This window comes from Python bivittatus, unplaced genomic scaffold, assembly GCF_059951505.1.
Source record: "Python bivittatus isolate LINGU-HERP-01145 unplaced genomic scaffold, Pbiv_v1 ctg000020_np1212, whole genome shotgun sequence".
Taxonomy (NCBI): domain Eukaryota; kingdom Metazoa; phylum Chordata; class Lepidosauria; order Squamata; family Pythonidae; genus Python; species Python bivittatus.
In genome coordinates, this window is record NW_028277030.1 from 39,721,199 (window position 1) to 39,728,133 (window position 6,935).

A 6,935-nucleotide genomic window follows, 5' to 3' on the forward strand; every position below is an offset into this window, starting at 1 on the left:
AGGGGCTGCAGGTGGGCCAGCAGGGGCCACGGACAGGTGCTATGACGCACGGGTGGTCCAGTAAGGGCTGCAGGTGAGCAGGGGATTGCTGCAGGTGGTGCACACAATGGAGTATGGGTGGGCAGAAGGGGTGCTATGAAGTATGATCTCCCTGGAATCTCGTACTCCATAGCAAGGCTCCTCAGGAGAAAAAGCAGTGAGAGTGACTTGCAACTTTCCCTGCTGGCTTCCCCATTGACTCGGCTTGTGGGAACCCAGCAGGGAAAGTCATGAATGGTAATCACGTGACCATGGGATGCTGCAATTATTGGAACTTCGAAGACCAGTCATAAATACCACTCATTCAGCACTGTTGAATGGTTGCTGAACAAGTGGTTGTAACTCAAGGACTACCTGTTTGTTTTGTTTTGTTTTGTTTTGTTGTTCTCCTAGTATTTTCTGTCTCCTAGAGACAGCCAGTTTGCTGCATGGTTAAAGGTACTGGGGTAGAAACTAGGAGGCTGTGATTTGTAGTCCTGCCTTAGGCATGAAGCCAGCTGGGCAACTTTGCACTAATTACTCTCTCTAAGCCCTAGGAAGAAGGCAATAACAAGCAATTTCCAAAAATGTTGCCAAGAAAACTGCAGGGACCTGTCAATATAAATGCCAAGAATCAAAACTTTTTTGAAGGCACATTCATGTGCACACACACACACATAAAAAAGCATTGTTTTACACCAACCAGAGTCTTCTGATTGGAACAGTCTACCACTTCTATAAACAAACAAAAAATAATGGAATTATCTCAATCACAATTTGTCAGTCACAACTGTAGAAAGAGACTATTCTTTTCTAATTCTGATTCATTTGTTTTGGCATATTTCCCCCCTAATATATCTATTTTCATAAGAATTTTTTTTTTCTGACATACTGTCAGCCTTCCCAGGTAGACCAGACAGGAAACATGACCAGATGAGCTAATTCTACTTTATTGTAAGGCTACATTTATAGCATCTTGCAAGTCTGAGAGGACAATTCTCCCACTGTCACCTTTACAGCCTGATAAACATCTACTTCTGCTTCATTGACTATTCAAAAGCCTTTGATTGTGTGTATCACAACAAACTGTGGTAAATTCTTAAAGACATGGGAGTACCAGACCACCTTACCTGTTTCCTGAGAAATCTGTATGTGGGCCAAGAAGCAACAATTAGAACCAGTCATGGAACAACTAATTGGTTCAAAATAGGGAAAGGAGTACAACAAAGTTGTATACTGTCACCCTGCTTATTTAACTTATATGCAGAGTACATCATGAGAAATGCCTGGCTGGAAGAATCACAAGCCAGAATCAAGATTGCAGGGAGAAACATCAACAACCTCAGATATGCAGACGATACCACCCTAATGGCAGAAAGTGAAGAAGAACTAAAGAGGCTCTTGATGAGGGTGAAAGAGGAGAGTGCAAAAGCTGGCTTGAAACTCAACATTAAAAAACTAAGATCATGGCATCTGGACCCATTAATTCCTGGCAAATGGAAGGAGTAGAAATGGAAGCAGTAACAGACTTCATTTATTTGGGCTCCAAGATCACCGCAGATGGAGATTGCAGCCATGAAATTAAGAGACGCTTGCTCCTTGGGAGAAAAGCTATGGCAAACCTAGATAGCATATTAAAAAGCAGAGACATCACCTTGCCGACAAAGATCCGCATAATCAAAGCTATGGTTTTTCCAGTAGTAACGTATGGCTGTGAGAGCTGGACCATAAAGAAGGCTGAGCGCTGAAGAATTGATGCCTTTGAACTCTGGTGTTGGAGAAGACTTTCAAGAGTCCCCTAGACTGCTAGAAGGTCAAACCAGTCAATCCTAAAGGAAATCAACCCTGACTGCTCATTGGAAGGATTGATACTGAAGCTCAAGCTCAGATACTTTGGCCACTTAATGCGAAGAGAGGACTCCTTGGAAAAGACCCTGATGCTGGGAAAGATTGAAGGCAAAAGGAGAAGAGGATGGCAGAGGATAGATAGCATCACTGAAGCAATGAGCATGAAACTGAGCAAACTCAGGGAGGCAGTGAAGGAGAGGAAGGCCTGGCACAATATGGTTCATGGGATCACGAAGAGTTGGACACAACTTAACGACTGAACAACAACAACAGAACAACAACAACTTAGGGAGGAACCTTTCTGAGCCTTTTGCTCCACCCACTATGCAGCTGTGGGCTACTCTCTCTCTTATCTGACCATTCCCTAGGCAGCATCTCTTCACCCGGTCCCCCAAAGTGATTCCTACATACCATTACACATACACACTGTTGTATGCCATTCCCCTACTCTCATATTTCGCCCATCAAAAACTTCAAATTACACAATTTGAAGAACTGGGAATTTAAGAGAATGATTGAGCCCTGATATTCATAAGTAGTTTTGGAAGAGAAAATAAAGTCAGTCTACTTTAAAATGCAAACCAAATAAAATGTTCTGACATTCTTAACCATTGTATTATAGCTTGATTGGAAATACTGATTCCGTTATTTAAAAACATTAAAGGTGCCTTGGATGTCCAAAACCTCTTTAGTGGTCAAGTACAGTTAAAATTAAAGAATAATTAATCATGAATGTTATGAGTAATTAGTTTCCATGATAAAGTACGGAAGGAAGAGTAACATAAAAATGTGTTTCATAATCAAACCTACTTACAGGCTTTTCCTCTGATAACAATTACATCTAAATCATGATATGGATGCAACAACACATTATGTGAAGTACTATTGGAAGACTTGAGTTTTGGAGGGACTTGAAATTAATTGGCTTTTGAAGCCTGGCAGAACAATTAAAGCAACAGTGTCTGGCTTTAAGATGATTCATATTGCTGACGTCCTGGCATTGCCAGTTTGGGGGACCCACATTCTCTGTATCTGTGCATGCCCTATGGAATAGCACCCCCCTTAAGGTTAATAAGGCCCCCAACCCTGTTGGGCTTTCATACAGCTATGAAAAACTGGCTCTTCCAGCAGACTGGGATAGAGTGTAATGATTTACTCCTTAGTGATTTATTCCTGATCGCTAGAATTGTTTGGCATCTGTTATCCCTTCTCTCCGATGTATGGCTATCTATTACTATTGTTTACTATTTTGTTGCTCAATGGTTGATTTTAATCCTAGCAAGTAAGCCATCTAGAGTTACTTTGGTAACTGAGGAGAGAAAAGCGGGGGGGGGGGGGGGGGAGAGAGAGAGAGAGAGAGAGAGATTTTTTGCTTGAGTTAAGGTTTGAATGAACTCAACTACATGGAAAAACTATGGTAATGGTTCTGTAATCAGATGTATGTAAATGTGTCCCAAAATATACAGAAACAGCAATCCTCTGCACTGAACTTGCTGTAATTTAATGTGCTGGGGAATCATGATGAGAATTCTTAATAGAGTTTTCAGTCTTATTTGCTACTCTCAATAAAATAATGAAACTTAAATTGCAGGTATCAAAACTAATATTTATGTCAGGAATATCACTTGGAGTTAATGTTGTTTAGAACACCTCTTTAAAACAAATGAGAGCTTCAATTTAAAATACACCTGGTATTTTCAATTATGTTCATGAGCTTGGACAAAACTTGCAACATATATTGTTGCTAGAAGTGTAAAACCAGAAAATGTGTGCTGTATAATGTTTTTTGTTAGGAATTCTTTAAATGGATGGACTTTTTTTGGGTAGTCTTACCAACATTTTTTGATGTTTTCAAAATTTTTGAGGTAATACATCTGAACCAGCATTTCAACTTTGCTTCAGAATATTACATTATACGAAGTTAATCAACAATCTTAGGAGCATCTGTGCCTCTGTATCATTATGTCATCATTGTCCAAATCTTTTAAACTCTCTAATAAAAAAGATAACAGTTCAATTAATAGAAACAGTGTCTGAGTTCTCATATTGATCTTGGTTCCAATGTGACTTGTTTTATTTATTTATTTAATTAATTATTTAGCAAATGTATATGGTCACCCATCTTACATAATGGCTCTGGTGCCATACAAACACAACAATTAAAACAATGTAATCGATCTTAAGATGCGGAACATAAATCAGAATAAAAGCATTAAAAAGCCAAGATTGCAGGAGAATAACTGAACATCATACAACCACCCCATGGGATCCCCAAGGTTGCTGGAAAAAACATGTTTTAAGGGCTTTCCAGAAGGCTAACAGGGATGGGGCCAACCTCACCTCGGGAGGAATGATGTTCCAGAGGGCGGAAGCCACAGCAGAAAAGGCTCTCCTCCTGAGTCCTGCCTGATGGAATTCCTTAGCACAGTGTTGTCCAAACTTGGCCACTTTAAGATGAGTGGACTTCAACTTCCAGAATTCCCCAGCCAGCCATGCTGGCTGGGGAATTCTGGGAGTTGAAGTCCACTCATCTTAAAGTGGCCATGTTTGGGCAACACTGCCTTAGCAGATGGGACCTGTAGCCTACCCCTCCTCCTGAGTCTGGTGGGATGGTTAGATGTAATCAGAAAGAGGTGGTCCCTCAATAACATTGTTGTTGTTGTTGTTGTTTTATTTTATTTCATTTTCCATGATCTGTATTCTGCTACAGTCACATAGATGGTTCACAAAACCAGGTCATAAAATAAAAAAAACAAACAAACAAACCTTAAACCCTCCTATAAAATATTTGTTTAAAAAATAAATACAAAATTAAAATAGCACTCTGCCAATTAGATGGCCCAGAAACCATCAGTATTAGTTTCACCAAAGATTGAGGCCACTTATAAATCTGAAAAATACGTAGAATGGGGCTGCCTGGATCTCTTGGGGAGGAGGAAGTCTGCTTCAGAAGGTTGGGGCAGTAATGAAGAAGCATAGTTTCCAGATCCCTGTCTCCAAGCTGGCTGGGGAATTCTGGGAGTTGAAGTCCACAAATCTTAAAGTTGCCAAGTTTGAAAAAACACTGTTTTAGATTGAGAGTATTGGAGCATTCCCTTACAAAAAAAAAAAAATGAACAGGCTATGCAGAGTCAGCTTGGTGGAGATAGGCCTATAGATATTCTGGCCTCATGTCCTTTAGGACTAGAAAAGTGAAAACCAGCATTTTCAGTTGTACTTGGAAACTGTCAGCCCTTTGAGGTAGGCCAGGTCAGAAACAGAGCAAGGATGTCAGGAATGTTATTTTATTGGTATAGGATATAATAACGGAATGTTGAAAGGCTGCTGAGTATCATTCTGGCCCCTGTTATGAATGGATCTTTGTGTAATCCAGAGAAATAATTTATGTATTGTAATCTGGGGTACTCAAGTATGATTCGTTATTTTTTCCTCAATCCAGGAAGAAGGGGGTAATCATATAAACGTTCTGAATACAGGGAACCTCCCTCCCTCTAGTTTGGAGAAAGAACATTTGACCCCATGAATGAAACAGAACCATTCCAAATAAATTGATAAAAATAAGTACAGTGAGTTCCTGGGTTAAGAACACCCAAGTTACAGACGACCCATAGTTAAGAACAGTGGCGCAGCGGCTTAGTGACGCTGAAAGTTGCCAGCCAGAAATGGTCGACACTTCAGCGGTTCGAGCCCAGCCTTCGCGTAGCAGAATGAGCTCCTGCTTCCTCCCCCCAGTTCCTGTCAACCCAACAGTTCGAAAACTCACGTGAGTAGATAAATGGGTACTCTCACTCCAGTGGGAGGAAAAATGCTGGTGGCGCCTTGCAAAAAGGAGTCAGGAGCAGTTGCCAGTAGCGCGAAACCGCGCTCGCCCGAAAAAGGCGCGAAGCAACGGAAACCCCGCCTCCTGCGCTTGCCACCTGGGCTCTGCTCTAGGAAGGAGGCTCTGGCAAACCACTTCCAAAACACCTTGCCTTGAAAACTGCAAAGGACTCGTTCAAAAAAGCAGTCACTGCAGAGTCGGTAACGACTGAGTGCAGACTAAAAAAAAAAAAAAAGTTAAGAACAGAGCTTATGTACAAAATCCGAGTTAAATACACAATGATTTGAGTTAAATACACAGTGGTTCAAGTTCATTACACAATACTACTTATATAGTATTATACAATTATACTGTTCCAGCTTACATACAAATTTGACTGAAGGACAGACCTTGGAACGTAACTCATTCTTAAACTGGGGACTACCTGTATTTAATGTGGGGAGAGAATAAGGACTCTTTGCCACATAATAAATGTAGCTAAAATGGTGATCTTGTCTAGCAATGAGACAGTAGAGGATGGAATACCCAAAGGCTTTTTGATCATTTTGGCTCTAATTATTTTGGGAGACAAACACACTATCCCATCTGATTAAATTAAAAGAGAAGGAATAGCAGCTTTCCAATGAATTGATTTGATTTAGCAGAGCTAGGTTTGGGTGTGTTTTAGAGGCAATTAACTGAGTTTTTTAAAAAATCTGTTTTAATACATACACACAAAGGCAAAAGGTATTGTATATACAGATACACACATACTGTTGGTTCATATCCAAACTACTTTTTTTTTTTTTAGTAGCTGCAATTTTCAGAGTTATTTTATGAAAGTGGAAAGTTTCCTTTAAGGAGAAAAAAAAAATAACACATGAATAAAATGCAAAATGAGAAAGCAGCTAGGACTATCTCACTCCATTTCATTGAAAGAGAACAGAGACATGGTTGTACAGTTACCATAATGTGGTTGCAGTCCTGTCCTCATCATTCATGCTTATATCAAAATGAAATTCAGTTGTTCTAATCTGATTGCAGCCCTCTCTTTTCCTGTTTACACCATTATTAAACTTATTCTGACTCATGACTGCTTTTAGATAGGTCAGCATTAAAATCTTTCTTCTTACCTATTGAAAAATTTTTTTCCCCCTTCTCTATCTTACTGTTTGGCTTTTAAAAACAAATGGATACATTTCATGATGGGAATCCATATCTACTGATCGGATTGCTCTTTCATCTTGTTGAGAAACTGTAATGTAGCAGG